We start from the raw sequence: 25,098 nt of genomic DNA, 5'->3' as shown, positions 1-25,098 counted from the left end.
CTAATGATTGCCTTGTGAATTACCATAACCTGGAATATAATTTACTTTTCTAATTAACTTTAGATAACTTTACAATATGTTTAATCTGCTTGTTTATGCTTTGTAGGGAGTTATTCCTTTACTGGGACTGCTCCCTCTTGTTTTTGACAGCAGTTTCTTTCTCTTATCATATAACCTATTTATGCTGGATGTCTACCAGGGTGGCTTATTTTTTTTGTGAGTATCCTCATCTGTTCCGTTCTGCTACAGCTGAGTCCATACGTTTATATAGGCATTTATACAGGACATTTGTGTACATCTCAGTATAGGGGTCATTGCTGTCAGTGTGGCAAGGGGTCTGAAACTATTAATGCCATTGCTCAGTAGACTGCAGTTTGCTTTGGAAAAAAAAATTTAACCTATTTGCTCCTGAGGGTGGGTCAGGTACAATAGTCACTTTGAACAATGCTGATTTATGATTGGACTTTACCAGGGAGGGCCCCACACATGGGGTGGTGCAGCGATCCACCTTGTTGATGAGTACTATGTCAAAGATGCTAGATCCCCTTTTAGGGGTGCTGACTATCTGAACTAGAATATTTGTGTTAACAAAGGCCAGGAAACTTTGGGAGAGTGCATTTGTGCTCATATACGTTACCCAATCAACGAAAGGATAGTTAAATTCACCCATGACCAGGGTATTTGGCTGTACTGAGAGTGACTCAAGTAGATACAGGTAGGCTGTGTGGTTTTCATGGCTCATGGTGGGGGACCTATAGCTAACAATGACATGGAAAAGGGTCTTTCCTACAGTTATTTGGATTTGGAGTAACTCTAGGGAGTCATACTGTTTAATCAGTCTAAAGGTGTATGTGTCGTTAATGAAGATGGATACTCCTTCCTCCCTTGTTTTTTTTTAATGTTCATCATGGGGTCAAAGTGCGGAAGGCATTGTAGCTGTGCATGGCCAAGGTATTCTCTGAGGCCTTGAACTATGTCTTTGTACTACACATACAGTAGCATTTTTCAGGGTGGGAAGTGATTCAAATGAGTGCAGTTTCTGATTTAGATTACTAGCATTAAGCAGCATAAGTCTGATGTTGTTTCTGGAGGATATTTTTATGTTTGGAATTTTGTTCTTATGACATTCCCTAAAAAAGGCACTATGTGGGAGGCAAGTACCTTTGCCAGCAACCTAAAGTCTAGAAGTGACAGGTGAAGACCATCTCTGGCAAAGCAGTATGGTCTGCCAACCATATCATCCCATGCAATCAGATACTGGATCCCTCTAGACTGACACCAGAAGCTAAGCCAATTGTTGAAGTCAATAATTTTTTTGTTTGTATTGTGACATCATCCTGGGTGATGGAAGAATACTGCCTAGGGCTAGGGACATACTTTCCTGGGACACAAACTGAAAGCTCCGTCACGTCTCTCTTCATATAATCCAGTGAGGTACGTCTCACGTCATTCACTCTAACAAGGACTATGAAAGAGTCATAGTACTTGTTGTTGAGAGACTTGAGTACGTGCATGATTTGGTGGATCCTAGCACAAGACAGGCAGCTGACTGTGACCTTCTCCTCCAGCCTAGTGAGGGGGACGTCTGTGTGTCTCACTATGAAGTCGCTTATGACTAAAACATTTATTTTAGATATGTTTTGCCTTAGAGGCTTATTGGGTGAGACACTGATGCATGTATTATTATGTGTAGTGGATGCTGTTAGGGACAATACTGTGAGCAGAAGGTTTGCGCTTGGGAGGTCTTTACTCTTTTGGTATATTTTTAGTGAGTAACTCCGAGTATGTGGGTTGTCATGTTGTGTGCCTGGCATGTGTGGGAGGTGGAGACTAGTGTAGGTGCTGACAACCCACTTGATATTTGGTTTGTTACATGAGAGAGAGAGCACTGATTCCAGATTCATAGCATAAATATCTCTCTCACATATTGTACTTGCATGTTTTAGGAGTAGTAGGTGGTCTGTATACATGAGGCAATTGCTACACTGACTCAGGATATCCATGTCAATCAGGCTGGCTGGAGAAGCGGTGGGAAAATGACCTCTCATTATGTCAGGTGTATTCTGCAATAAGTGGTGGAAGGTAGGCTAGATCCAACAATCCAGCCAATAGGAAAGCCCAAGACTGAGCCTTGTTCCAACAATCCCCAGGTCAGATGGGTTCTTGACTACACTCTTCTGCCACATGGGTGCAGGAGGGCCCTCTTAATGTAAGATGTTTAACTTCATGTTCAAAAATGCCAAACAGCCTAGATTCAGCAAGTCTGAATCTAGTCTATGCTATACATCTTTCAAGTACTGTAAATAGGCAGTGCAGAAAACACAGTCACACACAATAAAAACAGTTTAAAGTAGGCAGTGTAAGTGTTGCAAACAGTTTAAAAGTGCAAAGAAGGTTATAAAAATAGTTATTTTTCAGTAAAAGTCACAGGATGCCTTGGATTTCATTCAGACTGACTTCAGATCATGGCAAGGTATGGTGCTGCACAGCAATGCATTACAGAATTCTGAGGCACTGACTGGGAAAAGTGCATTTCCGTATATTATGCTGTAGGTTCTATGCATGTTTAGATGATTGGTGGTACAGGATCTAATAAGTCATTTGGGATTTTATCAAGACAGTTACAGGACAGAAGCTTTTGGAAAGACATTTAAAGCCAAGATGGATCATCAAACAGCAGCTGGTATTCCACTGTGAAGTTCATATAAGGCACTGCTGGGTAGTAAATGAAAACAGAGATCAACTCCATAATAGTTTATGGCAAAAATATTGCAATGCTGCTATAGATAAAATAAGCCATGGACAAAGAATAGATAGGCGTAGTATTGAGGACAGTTAAACCAAGTTCTGAAAAAACAGTTACAGTCTCTATCTGGAAATGTCTATGGGTCTTATCGCTGAGGTAAACTGGTATAAACCACTTTTTAAAGGATTATGGCAAGTGGATTACATAAGGCAATGACACTGAAGTTATTATGTTTTTCTAGTTGTGCTGATTTCTGAATAGGAACACTACCCATAGCTGTGTAACATACCTGTAATGATCCAACTTAACACTCTTTAGATAGATAATGCTAAACTACCTTGACACTTTAATGGCGTGTTCACTTATTCTAATGGCACTGTGTATAACTAACTACTTAAACTATAAAGTTGTTGATGTTTTACAGTGCCATCTACTGACAGACAGGCATGCAGAGTAGTTGCATTGTTTGGGGATACAGTAGGAGGAATTGTAGTAGAAAGGATTCTGCTATGCCTGCATGTGATTCAACATGTTATGTGTTAGTAAGGGTTAACTGTATAATATTTAAAAGGAGTTTACAGTATGGAGTACAATATTTTTTATTTTTTATATTGCATTCATGGATTTTGATAAAATGTTTAGAGTATGGAATATATGTTTTTATTTTTTTTATACAGCATTCCTGGAGTTTGATAAAATATGTTTGTTTTTATGTTTGCATTTGTTTTGCAGACAATACCATGAATTGCAAGCTGACCTAAATTTGGAGTAAGTGTATATTTTTAACTGCTTGACCAATTACAACTTCAGAATCTTTAAAGTGTGGGATCATCCACGAGTGAGCTGCGCATATTTTCTAGTTCTAGTTTCCAAATAATCACACCTCCAAGTGAAAGCCCAGCACAGAATTTCTCTCTTATAATAAGTTCTTTAGCTATATAGCAAAGCCAAAACATGACCAAGAACTGAGACTGGTTTGCCTCTTAGGTTAGTTAAAAGCCATTACACACAAAAACGCAGTGTTTATATGAGCACAATCTACTAATGCGATTCCCTGTAAACAAATTATTAAGAGAGTACAAATTCAATTAACACAACTGTCAAAAACCCCAGTACATAGAACACTTTAGACTTAAATATCACTAGCAGTTCGTTAACAAGGTGACATGTCATAATAAACACAGATCAACATTTACTTCTTGGGCAAATTAACCACGTAATAAAAGCATCCATGTATTTTTTTTTCTTTTTTATCTAATATGTTGAAACAGGCAATACACATATTCACTTTATCAATACCAGTGAAAGTGAGCATTGCATTCGGATGCACTTTAACATGTATAAAAATGCATTTGTCTCCAAGACCTGCTATGTTGCTAAGATAATCACCTGTCTATAGTTTGAATGTTAGTGAGATTTTGGCAATATGGAATGCACCACAAACATGGTAAACAACACTTTCAGAAATTATTTGATATTAGAATGAAAACCATATTTATTCCAGTATTTACAAAAATAAAACACTGCAGTTTTAGCAAATTTTTTTATGTGGGACAATGGCCAAAAGAAAAAATCTGCAAAAATGGAAAAGTGTATATTATCAAGACAGTTCATCCAGTCAGTATTTTCATATTAGGCAAAAATTTCCCCCAAATTCCTAAGAACTCTAAAATAAATCTTGTATTCAGTTCTCCAGTATTCACACAAAACTTTATCATTAATGAGTAGAGTCTAACTTTTAATGGCCATATTTATAGTTTTAAACATGTTATCTTTGTGTTTTGTGATGCAGTTAGTTATAGACACCAAATGATTACCTCTATTCTTATTCTAGTAATATACCATAATCAATGGACCACAGTCTCTAAGCCAAAACACAAGGATTAAATCTTTAAAATGTTCTTTACAATTTTCCTCACTAGAAGATATATATTTGAAACAGTGAAGTGTCATATAATTTTAAGCATGATATACTGGGGCGACACCTTCCACACCATTTTAATTAAATATACTAACTCTACAAAATACAAAACTGTACCAGCAGTAACTGACTCTAGGTAACGCCTTTAACACTCAGATAAATATCTACACATATATTTCTAACTAGTTCTAGTAGCCCAGTATATGTCTTATTAATTTTCAAAAATTATGATTCAATGGAATGAGTCCAACAAATTTTTCAATGAACCATGATTCAGCGAAATGAATGGATGCCATATGCATCCACGCGTGTGTGTGTGTGTGTCTGTACATATAGATATAGTTTTAAGAAATGACTTCTAGAGTCACTGAAGTGACAAAATAAAATGCTTCTTAAACTGAGACAGCAATGGTGCAAGTAAACCTCTGAGAATACAAAGTACAAAAAGAGGCAAATGAACACATGGAGAGGTAAGAAAACTTGCATGTGTCACTTTTAAATACCTTGTGGACACTCAAGATACTCTGGGACATTTAAAAGCATGACACTGACATAAGTGCTAATCAATTTAAACAACAATGATACAAAATGCTAATGATTCTAAACATTTTCATGGTATTGCTCTGCTTTTGAGGGTGATATTTGTGCTTTTAAAAGTATGGAAAATGTGCAGAGAAATTTCTTCCTTGCTGGCATCTTTCCCTTTAACATACTTTCTGGTGGGTTGCATGACTAATGCCCTAATCAGCATAATGGCGCACAGTCCAGAACATTGGGCCAGCGATCACAGATCTGAACCTGTTGGCTCACAAATCTGGGAACAAGTCAACAATAGTGAGAGACAAAAATTTAAACTATTGACACTTTTTAAATATAATGTTTAACTTGGAAATCTAAAAGAATAAAACATTTTCTTAAGAAGCATAAAGCTCTTATGTTTGATATTATTGACTGGCTATTCCTCAAGGATTTTCCCAAAAGTCAGAAAATGTTATGAGGGACAGGGTAAAACTGTTACACAAAATATGAGACAGTTCTGAGCTGTGCTGGTGATATCTTGTTGAATTTGTTTCATATGCATGGCTTATAGATAAGAAGCGTTGGGTTTCCTTGCTCTTTCTACTTCTCTTGAATTACACAGTTAACAGTGAAATAGAATCCAGTTTCAGATTATGGCTGCTCTGACCATAAACACATGCTTGCTTATTTCCCAACCTACTAGAATGTGCTGTAGGAAGGGTGGGGTGAGCAGGGCATCTACTGTGGTTCTCATGTATAGAAAGTACTGGAACAGCTTGACATTTTACAGGATATCATTAAGTAATCACAGTAATACAGACACAGTCTGTAAACTCTCTAACTGAATTTTTTTAAGGAAAACAAAGTTTGACAGAGAACTTAATTTGTCTACAAGTGATCACAATTGCATAGTGACACCTTGTAAACTGTCAAAATTTTCTTTTCAAAAGGTAGCAAGAGCTAATGTAAGATGATGTCTGGCACTTTGAAAGATGACATTAAGTGATAAATTATAGACAACGGGTGGGTACCCAATGGGTATATTGCCATAGATGCCAAACTCTCTTGCTACAGCTCTGTAATTGGATAACATATAGATCTTATTCATGCATCTGCAGTTTTTCATCTCTGTGTTACCGCTTATCTTGTGTATGTCCCAGAATTACTGAATTCAACCACTATTCTACATACCATGGCCCCTTAATAAAACTTCAGAGTTACCACAAGTGACATGATTCACGAATGCTTTGGGCAAACATAAAGCATTTCTTACAAGGTAGTAAAATAGAATTTTTGATTAAGTATAATACGTTCATAGGTGTGCACTAGGCTAATGGCCCTGGAGCCTTTACAAGCCTAGCCCATAGAAGTGCCATGGCATTGTGCCACCCGAAGTTAGTTCCCAGTACCTCTATCAAGTACAGCCACTGGAGTGATCCCCGAGGTGAACTTTCTATTTCTCATCCACTCATCAAGATCTCTCTTGAAGAGGGCCAGTGAGGTGCTCTGCTTGACACGTATGGGAAGTCTATTCCAGAGCATTGGCAGTCTCTGGGTTATGAACCTGTCCCTCCAGCATGTTCTGCTTATTGTGGTAATAAGGTTGAGGTCTCTGGAGCGTGTGGTATGGAGGGATTGGGATTTCTTTAGATGTAGCATTTCTAATAGAGCTGGGTCAGACATGACTTTGTAAGTGAAGCAGAGATCACCTCTTACTAGACGATATGAGACAGAGAATAACTGGATCTTTTTGAGTCTGTCCATGTAGGACATGTGTTTAAGGCATATGATCCTCTTCGTAAGGTACTTTTGTGGCCTTTCCAGCTGTTGCATGTGTCTAGCGAGGTACATGCAAAATGGGGCATTATATTCAATGACTGTCCTAATGAGGGAAGAGTAGATAGAGATGATGACCTCTTTCTTCCTGGATGCAAAACACTTGATAACGAGATGCGCCACATAGAAGGACTTTCTGACCACAGTGGTAATGTGGTGGCCGAAGGAGAGGTTACTGTCAACCTGTCTCTCCAAATCTCTTATAATGCCTTCAGTGAGCCCCCATCGATGTGGTAATTAGTGGGAATGGAGTTTTTCCCAAAGGGGATGACTATGCATTTTTTTGCATTAAGCTTAAGGCCATGGTTTTGACACCAGTCATTGGTCTAGGTGAGGACGTTCTGTAGGATGTCTACATCACTTAGGGAGTTAATAATGGCTCCCAGCTTGCAGTCATCTGTGAATTTGGTCAGCCAGAGTCTCTCTGCATTGACCTGGACTTCTGAGAAGTAGATGCCAACAAGGAAAGGAACCAGGACCGATCCCTGTGAGACTCCACTCATGACTGGTCGTCAGTCTGACTTGGGAGTCCACTACTTTCACACTGTGGATTCTATCTGTGAGCCAATTTGCAACCCACCTAGTGATAACAGCAGTTAATGCCTTATTTGCTGAGTTTATCAATAATTCCTGGGTAGGAAATAGTATCAAAGGCCTTGCCCAGATCGAGTTAGGCTGTATGAACTTCCTTACCCTCATCCACAGCTCTGATGACCAACTCAAAGAAGTCAACCAGGTTCAGCAGGCATGATCTACCTTTCACAAAACCAATTGCATGGGATCTAGAGTTTGGAGATTCCCTATATCCTTGTTAATTAGTTCCAGGGTTGGGAGGGTGGCCTAATGGTTAAGATGTTTGCCTAACAAACAAAAGGTTCAGGGTTCAAGTCTCACAAGGGATAATTGGCTAGGCTTAAAATGGCTTGCAAGGGCAGTTAGCTTAGTACTAATTTATGAACCTATGATGATGCACTCAATAGCCTTACATATCAGACTCATCAGGTTAATGGGGCAATAATTCCCAGGGTCTGTAGTCGCTCCCCCTTTATGAAGAGGGATGAATAGCAGTGCACCATTCAGTAAGTACAAAGCCTGAGGTGAGCAGTGATTGAACAGGGCACACAGATGTGGTGCCAGTTCACTTTGTAGTTCATGTAGAACACATCCAGGGATATTGTTGGGTCCTATGGAAGCTGTATTCTTGCAATGTCATTGTGTTATGCATAAACTGTATTGCATACTTCCATGTAAGATTTATTCTCCACTGCAGTAACACATGACATTTATTATAAAAACATAATTTTGCATATTACCTACCTAAGAAACACACACAGCACAAATCTAGTGAAGGTTCCCCTGCACCCTAGTGGCAGGAGTGTGGAGTTAGAACTTGTCTGATTGAAGACTGCTGGAACAGGGCTCAGTTTTGAGCTTTTTTACTGGTTAATTGGGTAATTTGTTTAAATCAGTTTGCTCGTTTTCTATTGTTCTATAAAAAAATTGCACTTTATTCATCTGATTTTACTGTATTTGTGTTTCTTTCTACTTTATTGCATTTATTCTGCTGCATTTATTACCGCTTGTTAGTAGCCTGATTAAATTGTAACTGTTATTCTAAGCCTTTGGTTGAAGCACTTGGGCTTCAGACCAGTTATTTTACATTAAGAAGGTATATGGTCTGCACGGTTGTGCCAGGACAGGTAGCTTACATCCTTGTAAGTTGGGAGTTGCTGACTGAAGGCTCAGTGTCTGTTATTCTAAGAGTGTATTAGTCCTGGTTCTGGTTTAAGCACTTGGGCTTTGGGACAGTTATTTCACATTAAGAAAGTGTGGTTTGCACACTTGTGGGAGGACAGGATAGAATCTGCCCTTCTGAGCTGGGACTTTCTGGTTAAAGGCTTATTGTGCCTGCTTATATGAACAGTTTCTTTCTGAAATTGGTACACCTTGTTTGCTGTAGCATAGACTAAATTCAGACCTGCTGAATCTAGCTTTGTTTGTATAACGTGAGCACTAATCCAGACCATCTTTATTTGGAGAAGGTTCCTCTGCACCCTAGTGGCAGGAGTGTGCAGTTAGAACTTTTCTGATCGAAGACTGCTGGAATGGGGCTCAGGTTTTAGCTTTTTATTGGTTAATTTGTTTAAATCAGTATGCTCATTTGCTAATGTTGTATTAAAAAACAATACACTTTATGCATAGCTAGGGTTAAACTATTCGTGGTGCCATAAAGTCTGCTCTTCAAATTTTCCCTTAGAACTAGCCAGTTTTTTTAGTTTTGGCACACAAATCTGTTTCTTTGAGCTTAGCACTTGTTCAGAACTCATTGTAAGCACTAAATAAGCTACAAATTACTACAGCACTCAACTTTCCTCACTTGTCTAGAGGAAAACAGTTTTTAGTACTTAAATAAGCACCTATCCAGGCATGTCTAAGGGTCAGCTCCCGGTGTTTTCTCCTGTCTACCTGATGAATCTGGGCATCTTGGGGCAATGCAACAATTGCCTCATGTACACAGACAAACCTTTCCTCCTACCACCCAACACTACAACCTGTGAGAGATGAACTTATAGAGCCAAACTGGAAGCAAAGCTCTCTTCACCCAAGACTGGACTAGACAGTCAAGAGGAGAAGGTAAACACTTGCACCACACCACACTCATCACACAGTCCCTCAAAACCTACACCACCAAAACATACACATAGCAACACAAAACACACACCTACATTCACGGAGGCTCTATATAAAAATATGCTCAAGCAACAGAGACCTCCAAAGCAGAAACGCATGCAAACTCTAGTCCCCAACATAACCCAAATGACACATAGCCCACAAACTCAGTGTGCCACTCAACCACAGCCCATAAGGCATAACAATGTACCCAACACTCTAGTCATAGGTGACTCTATAGTCAGGGACACTGATGTTCCACTCACCAGGCTAAACAAAGAGAAAGTTACTTTCAGCTGCTTGTCGGGTGACAGGATCTTCTACATAATGCACACACTCAGTTCACTCCACAACAAGTACAAATATGACTCTGTCATTGTCTATGTTGGTGTGAATGACCTGAGATGTACCTCCCTGGACTACATGAAAAGAGACATGGAGGAGCGCTCCAATCTTCTATCCCAGGCAGGTATGACCCTAGTCCTGAGTAGCATCCTGCCATCACCCAGAATACCACCACAGTACAAGGACAAAATGACTGACTTCAACAATTGGCTAAGCTTCTGATGTCATTCTAAGGGGATCCAGTATCTGGCTGCCTGAGATGACATGATCGACAGACCACGATGCTTTGCCAGAGATGGCCTGCACATGTTGCCCTTGGGCTTCCTGATACTGGCCAAGGCTCTTGCCACCCCTATCGTGCCTTTTTTTTAGGCAAGGTTCAAATGACAAATTCACCATCGTAACAGGTACAAGCAAGCAAAATCTGAGGGTAATGCTACTCAATGCTATAAGTCTAAACCTCAAAATGCATTCACTTGAGGCACTCCTTAAAATGGAGAACATCGACATCTGTGTAGATACAGATTTTTGGTTCAAGGCTCCAGAGAGCACTCCTGCATTACCAGGCTATAATTCATACCACCCCTTTCGGCCACCTAACCTGGACTGAAACACTAACACTAAAGGTGGAGGCATGTCCATATTCATTAATAATATCCACACCTCCAGGCTAGTTGCTCAGCATAATGTATATGAGATTATCCAAGTGCGACTAACTCTGGGCAAGACCACAATCCAAATTGTAACTTGCTACAGATTCCCCACCATGGCCCAGGATTCCCAATCCTCAATTCTTGATACACTGGAAAATATTAGGGTACAACCCTACACCCTAATAATGGGCGATTTCAACTACTCCACCATTAACTGTGAAAACTACTCATGTACCAACTCTTTTGCTCAACGTTTTCTGAAATTCATAAATTCCAATGCCTTGGATCAACTTATCCACACCCCCACTAGGGGAAACAATATCCTAGACCCAGTCATTACCATAATGGGTGACCGGTGTTCCACACCAGTGGTCAGTTACTCATTGGTCAGATCTGACCACAAGCTAATCAGCCTGAAAATCCACATCCCGCCCCCACCCCCCATTAGGGAAACCACTGTAAAACATTTCTCCAAAGCCAACTTCACACTTCTTAAGACAAAAGTGGCAAACTTCATGACACCCATGCAGATGGACAATAGAGGTACGACTGCTGAATCCTACACAAATGCACTTTATAAGCAATTACACGAGTGCATGGATTGTGCTATCCCTAACATAACCAAGATGCTATCCTCCAAAAAAAGGAAGCCAATCTGGTGGTCCCCTGCCATAAACCAACTCTACAACAGAAGAAACTATTGCAAAAAAAAGTAAAATCCCATGACTGGAAGAACTCCCTGTTCAGCCTCAGCAAGAAGCTGAAATCCCTCAAAATACTCCAAAGCTAGTTATGAAAACAAAATCACCACTGATTCTAAAGACAACCACTAAGCATTCTATAGCTATGGCAAGAATCTCAATGGCAACACTCAGATCTGCTCTGAGTTACAGCACAATGGCACTAAATATACAGAACCAACTGATATTGCCAACATCCTCGCAGAAAGGTTCAGTGCTAACTTTAACCCCCTCCTCTAAAGGGCCCATCTCTATACCGGGAGAATGCAAAGTTCCTGTAATCATGGCTGCACAGGTAAAAACCACACTCTCTCCAAAGCCAAGAACACAGCATCCATGGGACCTGACAACATCCCAGGCTGCATTCTATATGAACTACAGAATGAACTGGCACCCCACCTAAGCACAATGTTCAATCATAGCCTCACCTCAGGCTTTGTGCCTGCTGAATGGCACACAGCATCTGTTATCCCACTCCACAAAGGGGGAGCCACCACAGACCCTGGGAACTACCGCCCCATTAGCCTAATGAGCCTGATCTTCAAGGCCATGGAATGCATCATCGTGGAACTTATAAACAAAGACACTGGTAATCTCCAAACTCTGGACCCCACCCAGTTCTGGTTTGTAAAAGGCAGATCATGCCTCCTAAACTTGATTGACTTCTTTGAAGCAGTCACCAAAGCTGTAGACGAGGGTAAGGTGGTTCACACAGCCTATCTAGATCTTGCCAAGGCTTTTGATACCATCCTCCACTCTGGAATTATAGATAAACTCACTAAACTAGGTATAAATCCCTATGACACAAGATGGATTGCCGAAGCACAGGTTAACACAAAAGGTCTTTTGCTAAGGAAGTGTGCAGATGACTGCAAACTAGGAGCCATACTTGAAACTCCTAACAATGTGGACATCCTACAAAAGGGCCTCACTGAGACAGATGCCTGGTGTCAAAGCCATGGTCTCAAGCTCAATGCCAAAAAGTGCATTGACATCCCCTTTGGTAAAAACTCTATACCCATGAGCTACCACATAGGTGGTAGTCTACTTAACAACGAAAGTGTGATGAGATATCTTGGGACACAGGTGGAAAGTAGTCTCTCCTTTGATAATCACATCACCACAGTAGTCTGGAAATCCTTCTATGTGGCACACCTCATCACAAAAGGTTTCTCAATCAGGACAAAAGAGGTCATTGTTCCCCTCTACTCATCACTCATTAGACCCATTATAGAGTACAATGCCCCTTTTGGCATGTACCTCACAAGACATCAACAACTGGATAGGCCACAGAAATACCTCACAAAGAGGATTACTGGCCTCAAACAGATGCCCTATGCAGACCGTCTCAAAAAACTCCAGCTTTAGTCCATCGCATATCGCCTACTCAGAGGCGATCTCTGTCTAATATACAAAGCTAGTCAAACCCAGAGCTGTTGGACATGCTCCACTTAAAGAAATCCCAATCCCTCCGAGCTACATGCTCTAGGGACCTAAACCTTGTCACCACAATAAACAGAACATGCTGGAGGGATAGATTCCTGTCCCTGAGACTTCCCATACTCTGGAATAAACTACCTTCCTATATCAAACAAAGCTCTTCATTAGCACTCTTCAAGAAAAATCTTGATGATTGGATGGGAGATAGGAAATTCACCCCGGGGATCACTTCTGTGGCTCTGCTCGACAGGCGCACAGGAAAATAATTTTCTTGGCTGGCGAAAGCCAGGGTACTTTTTTGGCTAGGCTTGTATAGGCCCTAGGGCTGATAGTACCTACCTATGAACCTATGTGCGTGTTCTGCAGCAGTTGTGTTAAATGGTCCCTGTATGTTACCCATAACTGTGAATGACTCCTAAAATGTTCCTTTATGGGCCAGGCAGTTCCCTCTCAGACTCAGTATCTCAAAGCTCCATGTTTTACTTAATAGTTACCATGTGTGTTATCGTAGTACAGTATATTAAGCTGTGAGCTACAAAAAGACTTTCTACTCAATTACTCGACTTCAGTTCTAGCCAACCAGCAATGTGAACATTGTCTCTAGATGACTGTCGGTGTTGAAGTGATACCCTGCCTCTATGTGCAAAAAATTATAAAAAGGGGGTGCGGATTGACAGATGTACGGAACGACTGAATTTCGCTTTGATTCGCTCCCTCCTCTTCCACTTGAATGGGGTCTAGTGTCCCCCTTGAAAATAGAAGCATAATGTGCTACTCAGTACTGCAGATCTGTCTGGCTTCATAAATTCACCCTGGCATCAGTTTTGTTCCATAAAAAAAAATTAAATATCAAAACTGGATGGTCTCTTAGTTGAAATTTGGCATTTTTTAGGTTGATGCACTCATTCACCATAATTTGTGATTTTTTTTTCTTAGCCTTGCAACTGCTAATACTATTGGTTTGTTTTAAGTTGTCGTATGTAATTACTAGGCATGTATTAGGATCCTAGCCCATTTTTCCCAGACCACACTCTGGTTAAGTGACTTGCTCAGCATTGTAAACTAGACCAATAGCAGATGAGAATTAAACTCTGAACTACAATAAGTAGATATTGACATTTTAATACTGTAATCATCTGCTCTAAGTGTAGGTTTTGCACTAAGAATCGATTTTAATTTTGTATATATTCATATATCTGTAGCTACATCTATGCACAAACACCTTCATAGACACGTGTACATACATACTCGTGCAAATACACACACACAAGCCTCAAACACACAGATAATACATATGTGTCTATATATCTTAGACTAGCTCTATCTTATATTGCAGTAAACAACTGACAAGGCATTAGCCATAAACAGCAATACATGTTTAGTTAACTTTTAAAATGGTTTACTCTTGCAGTTATTTCTGATGTGCGGTTTAATTACTTCATTAAAATAAAAAGTATACTATGACAGTTGTTATTTACTAAACTTCTGCTGGCTTATGCCTTTATAACTTATTATGAATTTATATTTCAAGCACTTTGGCTCAGCAATGTATGAGGCACTTGTAAAGCATGAATAATGACCAACTCGTGTTGGATATTTTCCTTACCACTGAGTTCTTCTGGTGATGTATCTGGGGAGAAGGATACAAGCAGCAGCAGGTATGAATAAACATCTGTGACACTTGTGCTGAGCAACTGAAACTGCACACGTCTGCCATTAACTCACGTCTTTACTGGAAGGAATTGCACCATTTTCCTATAAGAAAACAAGTAAACCAGTTAGGGATATTTTTTTTTTTTTATTTTTTTTTGTCCAAGACAGCTATTCACTCTTATTTCTTCCTGTATTCCATTTCTACATGGAATATACTATACTTGAATTCATTCCTAACGCTTTTGCTGACACACAAATTAATTCATTAATTAAACTGCTCCCACAAACCGGTATACCAACACAAACAGCAAATAAATAAGAACAGTATAGATACTGCCTGCACAGGATGCATTTGCCATTTTTAGGTGTAGAAAATGATCTGTCTCAACTGATGTTATTTTATTTTGTTATTATTTTTTATATTGTTGTGGCTTCTATTATTATTGAGAAGTGCTGCTTTTAAATTATCCATGAAGAATGTTTTGCCAATATGCAAAAGCCCTGATGGGTGAGGAACTAGTCATCCTACACAATGCAGTTATGGTTGCCAGCATTTTCCTTCTGGACAGACACATACTGAACTCCCTTGTAACTGCAGCAAAAAAAAAAAAAAAAAACTCAGGCAGTTATTAAAGTCAAATACTTCTGTTCATATTGGGGCTTTATCATCAGCAAGGTAACACACTTCACTCTTTTCATGTCAACCTAGCGAGTGCTGCATCTGTATTCATCTCTAGGGAATCACCTATGACTAGGTTCATTTCCATGTGAATTAGATGGTCAGGTTTCGAGGCCAGATGGGTGATCCTTCTTGGCAGTACTTTGTAGAGAAAGGAGGTGTATTTGAGAGTCTAATATTGTCTTTGTGCTGTTGAGATGACTTGGTCAGGTTTCTGCCTCAGTGGTCTTAAAGACCTGGGAGATGTTTCTTAAGTCCATAAGCATAAGAAGACATAGTTTTAGTTACGTGCATGGTGATGTGGGTAAGTGTAGGTGCTGATAACCTGCGGGCACTGACTAAGTTTTGATAAGACCCTAGCCACTGGATTTAATACATTTATATCTATACTTCTCGCAAGTAAAATCAGTGCAAATTACAATAATGATTTTTTGTTTTTTCAGTAAGCAAGAGGCAGTATTGTTTGCTGTCACAGGGTGTCTACTGCTGCTAGATAAGCAACAGATGGCATACAGGCAGACTGTGTCCCTGAGGTTGTCTAAGTATTTAGCAGGCAGGATGGTAAATAAACTTATGAGAGTTTTAACTAACAATGAGAACTAAGCGAAAAGCACAATTTCAGGTACTGAAGGTTTAGCAACTAACAAGGTGCATTTTTTTATTTTATTTATTTATTTTATTTATTTTACATTTGTTGACTGGGAAAGTCCGACTGGAACCATGTCCATTTTCAGCGGAGGCCCGGGGAGATAAGCTCCAACAGAATACAAGAATAATAGCGGTCGAGTAAAAGAACATTGGTTATACATAAAATTATTAGGTAATAGTGTAGTTAAGAAAAGGAAAACAGAAGTACATTCTGACAATCAGTGTTACAAATTTCCAATTTTGAGGGTGGTATTAGATTACAAAAAGGAAAACACAAATTAGATAAGTAAAATTACATGCATTATTTAAAGTTAGTCAGGTTTGTCACAGTGGCATATCCATTTTTGTTCCAGGTATTGTTTGACAGAGGCTTTGAATTGATCTGTGGAGGAGAGCTTGGTAATGGCGTCTGGAAGTTTGTTCCAGGTTCTACTTACAGAATTTGCAAATAGGGCCATGCCAGCCACGTTGTTAATTTTAGTTGTTTGGATTTGTAGCTTATTGGATGAGCGGAGCAGTCTTGAATTATTATGGGGGAAGATGTGGTGACTAAGGGCTAGAGTGTTATTTGGGTTCTTTAGGATTTTATTAGCCAATATTAGCAGGTTATACTTGACAAGATTGGGAAATTCCAACCATCCAAGTAGTTTGAGGTTAATGCAGTGGTGGGTTCTGAAAGGAGAACCCATAGCAAACCTAGCGATGTGATTATAGCAGGCTGTAAGTTTAAGTTCAGATTTACTTGTATTTTCTAGAAGTGGGGAAGCATATAGGAGGGTGGATAGTAGGTGCGAGCGTGCAATGGCTATTTTAGCTATGGGGGTGAGGAAGGTTTTTACTCTGTAGAGTGAACCGAGTTTTTTGTTAATGGTTTTGATTGTCTGGCTTACATGGAGGTCAAATTTTAAGTAATTATCAATAGTGACACCTAGCAATTTGGTATTGGGGTCAGGGGAGATGACTGTCCCATCATTAGCTTGAATGGTAAAGGAGAAGGGTATGGACCTTTGGGTTGGTGGAAATATGAGCATTTTGGGTTTTTTTTGGGATTTAGTAGTAGGCGATGTTTGGATAGCCAGCTTTCTACCACAGTAAAAGTAGCCTGGGTATCCCTTTTTAGATCATCAGGAGATGTAGCTGAGCAGATTAAAGTGGAATCATCAGCATACTGGATACAGCTGGTGTTTGGTATGATGGAAAGAAGATCATTAATAAAGATGGAAAACAATAGTGGTCCTAGTATGGAGCCTTGTGGAACTCCAATAGCATTGGGTAAGAGATATGAGAGCTTATTCTGCCAGATGACTGCTTGTTGCCTGTCATTGAGATAGGATTTAAACCATAGAAGGGCACTGGGATGTAGTCTGAGATTCTGCAGGGTTGAAATTATAAGTTGATGGTCCTCCATGTCAAAGGCCTCGGAAAGGTCTAGGAAGAGGGCAGACGAGGTTTGATTATTGTTGCGTTTATCATTAATAGTGTTAGTGAAGGATAATAGGGCAGAGGTAGTACTATGATGTGGTCGAAAGCCATGTTGGGTCTCAGCCATCAAGTCATTCTGGATTAGATGTTGCATAAGTTGTTTATTTATGCATTTCTCCATTATCTTAGCTAGTGGGGAGAGTATGGCTATGGGTCTATAGTTGGAGTATTCAGTAGAGGGACCTCCTTTATGTAATGGAATGGCATAAGATGTTTTCCAGATATTGGGAATTTTGGCTTCAGAAAAGGTTCGGTTGATTAGGATAGAGATTGGAAAGGCAATAGTGTCAGCCATCATTTGCAGATATTCAGCTGGGAGTTGGTCTGCGGATAGGGTGAGGGATAGTCATTTTTGTTAGGGGGTATCCTACTTCTCCCTACCTACTCAAAAAAAGGCAATGTGGGGGGGGGTGGAAGTGAACTTGGGTCAATGTTTGGTAGATTACATCAACAAAAGTGATCTGAGATATTTAAAGCAGGAATAAAGAATAAAACCTTTTCTTGGTGTTAAAGGGACTGGTTTAAGATCAAATCCAATAGTGTGGGTAGAAAAGGGAAACTAAAGCTATATTGTCTCAAATAACTTGTGCTATATTTCCACACTGCTGATAAATGTAAAACTCTGTGAAGCTGTGCCAAGTATAGAACAAACGCACTCAGGTCACAGTAATTTTTGAATAGCAATTAGAGATACTCAGCCTATGAATAATACCTTGCACCTCTCCTGGTGATTGTGATTTTTCCAGGACACTCATTCCTTTCCCCAAAGAAGCAACTCAGTATGCAGCAGAATCAGGCTGATTACCTTTTGCTGTAAAATAAAAATAAACTGCAGTTTAACCTAACCAGATAGTCAAGACATAGATAAGTTTCTTTCCCTTACAAACGTATTCCGCACTAGACAGTACTCTGATCAGCAACACCATGTCTGAGAACTGGAGCCAAATACAGTCATTCAAATGCAATTAAGTTAACCAATTTCTTAACAGATATTAAGTCAGTTCCCTGATGGTCACTGTATCTGCAGTTTGTTTAAGTCTGGCAGTAAGCATTCACAGCAGCAGACCAGCTTCACAGCTCTTTGAAGCCCTGAAGACTATCCAGCTGGAGCAATGTGGTGTACTGGTCACTAAAATTTTAAACAGCTAGAGGAATTATGCCTTGAGTGCACCCTAGACAATTCTTGTCTGATTAGTAGCTTGGGCACTGGAGGGACTGGGATGGGATGAATGGGACTGAACATTTACATTTAAAATAACAGTTTGTACATTTTGGTGAAGGAAGTTGCACTGGTGACACCTACAGAAGTACAGGTAAGTTCTTGTAGAAAAATGCCTAGCATGTATCTGCAGCTTAGCATTGCACCACATAAACAGAAGAGCATGAGCATAGGTGTTAGCATGTCTTCTAAATGGCAGCATTAACCAGCATGCAAGCTTCTAGCACGAGAATGGGGTGGGGCTTAGAATAATTCACAGGATCTGTAGAATGTCTGCAGCTTAGCATTGCACCACTTCAATAGAAGAGCATGAGCATAGGTGTTAGCATGTCTTCTAAATGGCAGCATTAACCAGCATACAAGCTTCTAGCACGAGAACGGGGTGGGGCTTAGAATAATTCACACGGTCTATAGAATGGCCAGCATCTCTCATAATCATAGGGGAAAATAGGTGATTAGGGTCATAGGTCATGGGCTGAATGAGCCAGGCAGATCTTGCCATGATTGGTGACTTCTGGACCTTGTCTTGAATGAGAAATGAATTGCCTAGTGGGGTACAGAAAAGAGGAGCCATTAAGCAAATGTTGTGGAAACAGAAAAAAAGTCACTTTTAAAGTTTATATCCCTCCTAAAAATAAGTGATTGCATTACACGTCTCATTTCTAAGTTGTGGACCTCTGACCAAAGCTACTAATTGTAAGCTACAGAATGGCACCTTGGTTGCATTTCTGTTCGTAATGTTTCCAGATAACAAAAATGTTAATATAATATGCAAGGACTGGAACATCGTTTTTAGAGAGATCTCATTGCTTATTTGTTATATTAAGATATTCTGATTATAAAGCATCCAAAGAATTATGCACAATGTCACATAATTTTTAATTGCCAGTTTTTAATGAAAGTCACAGAAATTGTGCCATGGGTATATTTAGTAGTAATTAACATGAGCTGCATGATAAAAAAAAAAAAAATCCGGTATTACTACATTGTACTGTATCTCTAAAAAATCTATATTATAAAGCTTAGTTTTAAATATTTCAGGCTTTATATGATTAGCACTATCAAATTCAATTACAAAATAAAGAAAAAAAATCAATGATTTTAGTAGAAAACTCTAGGAATGTAAATTGTTGGAAAAGCTTGTAATCAAAGCTAGGCATATCTAAAAATAACTCATCAATAAACGTGGGAGGCATTACTAAAAATAACTCATCAATAAACCTAGGAAGTATTCTAGCTGTACAATGGTCAAATTGTCAAATACAAACACATGGCCTGAAAATATCAGTGCATCAAAAGAAAACACTGAAATCAAGGTTCTGCCCTTATACCAAGGAGCAAGGACTTCTGATATGACTATATAATATCCAAGGGGCAAAGCTGAATGCAAAGCAGTGAGGTGGTCAAGCTGATTTTCGAAAGAACAATATACTGCCTCAAAAGGCAAACAGATTTTTTTGCTGTTTAAATAACTGGTCATCAGAGAAATGACAAGAACCCATAAAACCTTAAGATTCTGCAAAAAGACTACAACAAAAGCTATTTTAGTGAAAAGCACCATCCCAGCTTGGATCAATTCTAATCTGATGGTGCACACCTTCTCTGATTAATATCATGGGTGTTCTTATGTAATCATAAGTCCTCGTGGGTAATAACTATGTTATTGCTTAGGGCTCATTACTATGGATAATGTTATCAAAGAGGATTGTAATGTCAAATGTAGCTTAAAGAATGATTAGTTTAACAATCCTTAGTCCAAGTAACTTTTGGAGAAAAGAAATCAGGATAAAATAAGGTATGTTATGAAAGTATTTCTTCAAAGAGATTCATTATCATGAATACCAACATCATATAGTTACCATGATGGCATTAAAGCAGGTTCACCAATGCTAGTGGACTATAGCTAGGGTTTAATGAAAATAAATGCACTGGCCTCATTTAAAGTGAACTGTTCTACTATGAAGACTATTTGGAGTGTTGTAGACTTCTCTGTGTAACGATGGATTTAGTATAAGACGATACAAGAGGTGATAAATGCCATCTAATGTCTGAGCTGTTATTTCATTATATGAGTGGTTTGTTTTATTAATTAACTGTGTAGCAAGCTTTGTGAAGTAACTCGTGTTTTCTGAATTTTGGTTGTTGTGGTTAAACACTGGTTTTATATGATGTTTGCAGTTTCACTTGGTATAACGTCCTAGAGATAAGCAACCATGAAAAACAGTTTCCACTAAGGATATTGTGCTGCTACCTATAAACATCAAAGCTGGTCTAAACTAATATTTATATAGTTTTGAAAAACCATAAATAAAGGCACAGATTAACATTACCTATGGATGAAAGCAGTTGCTCCAGAACTGGCAAAGAAGTGTTGCATCAGTTTTTGCAGCCCTAAAATCATGATGTCCACCACTTTTTTATGGGGCATATACAACTACTTATAATAGTCCTGCTAGGAGTTAAATAAAATTTTAGTATTAAGTCATTCTTTGACTGTCTTGGTTCTATATGGAACATACAATTACTGCTTAAATGCAAGTTTAATTATGGCACCAAAACAGTTTCATAGCAGTCCTTAGAGAAGATACATTCCAGTCTATTGTCTTAGGCTATTTATACCATGCTTTCTTAGTACTAGGAAGCAAATATGTTATCTGACATCCTGCATTATGCAAATTAGTCCAGGGTTAAAACTTTGTGACTTTCATATTATTTAACAACATTCTTCATATTTTAACTACAAAAATCTCCTTCACAAACTGAATGCTTTTCCTTATTGCTTCATGCATTGTTTACTATCTGAAGTGTACCATCTACCATTTTAAGACTTCAAGAGCAACCTTATTTATTTGTCTGCATTTTGTTACTGGGAGCACATGATTGGGCAAAATACTTTTTCAGATGAGGTCCAGGGAAAAAAAAGCTTTGCATTACAGACGTTTGTACAGTCAGTAATAATAATCTAAAAGAAAAATATAACACTGATGAAACTGACATTTAATAGGCACAAAGTTAAGTACCTGATGCAGCATTTACAGCATTAAGTTCACACACATCTATAAAACATTCTACTTTATTTTACAGGGTATGTGTATCATCACATAGACAACAAATGAGGCATATGCATATTTATCCAGTTATTTACTTGAGATTTGTAAACAGGAGATAAAATGTAAGAATTATCCAAGACTTATTTGATTTGGATGCATAATAGGGAGGTACATGGACAGGACTGTTCTAATGATAATTATGATTTCAGTGACATTTTAAAATACAGATAAGATACAATTAAAAGAAGTAAGGGGTTTAGTAATGGGGTTATTACAAATACAGAATACTTTTGTTGATAGACAAATTTTCAGTGAGATTTTAAATTGCAGATGAGATAATATACTTCTGATATTAGTTCAGGGAGAGTCCCACACAGTTCAGCAATGTACACAGAATATTGGCAGTAACCATTATGACTTTGACATTTTTGATTGAGTGCTAAGTGTTAGTTCAAAGAGTATTGATCTTTTGTCAGGTATTTAACAGTGAAATAATTGCCCAGTGCTAGGGCATGTGTCTAGACTATACATGATGATGTGTGCAGTCTAAGTGTGAATACAGGCTAGTAGAATAGCCCCATACCATTAAAGAACTGAAGTACAAGACATAGATGTGTTCAGATTAATTCAGTTACCAGAGCACTTAGAAATTTTATTACAGGACTGCTCTAATTTGACTAGCTGAGAGAAGTGTAGGTTAGTCAAATTGATGAGGCATGTAAGAAACTAGGTGCAGATATGTTTGAACTATAATGTTCTGACAGAAAAGGAATGATCTTATAAAGTCGTCTTAGTGTTCTAGTTTCTTTTTGTTGTTGTTTTTAACTGCATATTGGATGTGAGTTAATCTTAATTTATAGTGAATTATTCCCAATGGCTTTATATTTTGAACTATCTTAAGCCTAGTCTTACTGAGTAATGAATGTCATAGAAGTTTAATTTGTGGTTTGGAGATGAAAATACCACTAGTTAGTCTAAAAACTGTTAATATCATATGAATCAAACTGATCGAAGGTCATTGAGTTTTCTGTGATAAAATGAAATGGACAAGGTGATGGAAACTATAGCTTGCTTAACAGTGCCATACTATTAACTCTACTCTAAAATACTAATGTTTTTTTAAGTATCAGCAACAATGGACTTACTTTTAACACTCATAGCTTTAGTGTATACAATCTTATTTATTTAATAATGTCACATGTCTGCTCCCAAATAAAGACATCCTTTAGTCACTTATTTACATACTTGTGTGTTTCCAGTTGTTCACCATACTGTAGTATAATCTAGAAAATTACTTTTTTAGTAATAAATTATAAACTGATACACTAGTGCATCAAAAAATTATCACACTAATAAAAACATTTTTCTTGAAACACTATTTTAAAATGGTAATATACTGCACAATTTCCAGTGAGGGGGTTGTCTGTGTACTCGTTATATCAAGTAACAAGTTATTTAATGAGAACAAAGCTGAAACATGATAGAAAAATAAGACAGTGCTACTGGGAGTGCTTGAAGATTTAAAAAGTTAGTTCAGAAAGATAATAACCATGGATTATAGACTGCAGCATTATCTTATTAACTGCAAACATGTTGTATTACGACTCTGCTGTGGAAACTATACAAGAGTAGTGACAACCCACACAGCTGTTAATGACTTATCTGAAAACTACATTTCACTTATTCTTTCAAAATAACTTTTATTATTTAGAATAGGAAGTGTATCAGTTTGTACATTATCCTCTGAGATCCATTCAATTGAATTGCTAAATGAGGTTCTTAACAAGTACCTTACTTTTTTGCTTTTAAACTGCAGTAATTTTATGTTCAAGGGAATAATAGTAATACTTGTTTTTGCATGAAATCATAGTCAACATTACTCCAGAGAAATAACATGCATTTTATAAAAGTTCCTCATACAGAAAAGCTAGAGAAAATGAAATTATGCTCTAACATTGCAAAATGCAGATGCTTTTAAGCTAATGGACAGTATTGATTCTGAACATATTTGTTTAAATGGCAATGTTGCTTTTCTATATCTTCAGAATAAATAGGCTTACTGTAAAACGAACGTCCAAAATATCACCAGGAATGCAAGGTCTTTGCTAATGATGTTTATAATTTTGTTGTCATTTTGTGGTAATGTTAGCATAGCAAAAGACCTGGTGTAGAATTATTTTAGGACTGATTTAATAGCTTCTGAATAACTGATGCTCTCAATATGAAATTATTTTTCTTGCAATCCTTGGTTGTTACAGTTCTATCACTGCAAACACACGTTTTAAACAGTAAAGCAGCATGAATGTTACATGCCAAAAGAAAATAACTGTAGCAATATAAGCAACATGGGAATGAATGGCTAATACAATTATTTTTACATTACAGCTTTTTATACTCTTAAAACTGATACAGACTCTGTGTTGCCAAAGGTTTCTTTTTATCTTTGGCCATTTTCCTTCTTCTCATAGGTATGTACTAGGCTATCAGCCCAAGGGCCTAAGAAAGCCTAGCCAATAAGGTTCCCTGGCTTATGCCACCCAAGAAAGTTATTTTCCTGTGCCCCTGTCGAACAGAGCCACCAAAGTGATCCACTGCATGTATTTCCTATTTCCCATCCACTTATCAAGATTTTTCTTGAAGAGTGCTAATGAGGAACATTGCTTGACATAGATGGATAGCTTGTTACAGAGTATGGGAAGTCTCTGGGACAGGAATCTATCACTCCAGCATGTCCTGTATATTGTGGTGACAAGGTTTAGGTCCCTAGAGCATTTAGCTCAGGGGGACTGGGATTTCTTTAGGTGTAGCATGTCCAACAGCTCTGGGTTTGACATAGCTTTATTATTATTTATTTTATTTACATTTGTTGACCGGGAATGTCTGACTGGATGCAGGTCCATTTTCAGCAGAGGCCCGGGGAGAAAAGCTCCACAAATTAAAATATTATAGACATAGCTACAGATGAAGAATCCTAGCAATTAAAATATTACATAGTTACAGATGAAGTTAACTAGCATCTGTTCTACCCACAAAGTCATAGCAGATATTAACAATTGTTACAATAAGAAGTTACTGCCATATAATAAGTAGATAGGAACAGAAGTATCAGAGCTTGCTGTAATCAAAGGTAGTTTGTGGGGTGGTAGAGGGTAGATGGAGTGGGAAAAGTTAGAGGGGAGAGTTACAAGGACATAGCCATCATGTTTTTAGGTGCGCTTTAAGTAAAGCTTTGAAGTGGGTGCATGATGGTAGAGAGGTTATTGTGGGAGGGAGAGTGTTCCATAATTTGGCTATAGCGCTGGAGAATAGTGCTTCTCCAGCTGTGTTATTGGCTCTAGTAACCTGTAATTGATTTTTGTTGCTGGATCGTAGTGGTCTGTTGGTGAGATAGGTTTGGAGTAGATACTGGAGGGATGGGACCTTTAGAGGATGGTTAACCAGTTTCTGGGTGAGTGTGAGTTGATACCATTGAAGGAGGTGAGGGAGTTATAGCCAGC

At 38.4% G+C, this 25,098-nt stretch overlaps 1 protein-coding gene across 3 annotated transcripts in view; it reads right to left on the bottom strand.

Annotated features, from left to right (window-relative positions):
* TENM1 (teneurin transmembrane protein 1) overlaps positions 1 to 25,098 on the bottom strand; it is a 3,721,864-nt gene that overhangs the window by 3,398,000 nt on the left and 298,766 nt on the right. For all 3 annotated transcript variants that reach the window (XM_044054336.1, XM_044054337.1, XM_044054338.1), the window contains exon 3: positions 14,477 to 14,625. The gene's annotated coding sequence lies outside the window, so the exon portion shown is untranslated. The remainder of the gene's footprint in view (positions 1 to 14,476; positions 14,626 to 25,098) is intronic.

The sequence above is a fragment of the Protopterus annectens genome, chromosome 13.part0 (assembly GCF_019279795.1).
Source record: "Protopterus annectens isolate FY-2018-M chromosome 13.part0, PAN1.0, whole genome shotgun sequence".
Lineage (NCBI taxonomy): Eukaryota > Metazoa > Chordata > Ceratodontiformes > Protopteridae > Protopterus > Protopterus annectens.
The sequence above is the reverse complement of the archived record's forward strand: the minus strand, read 5'-3'. Positions and strand labels throughout refer to the sequence as shown.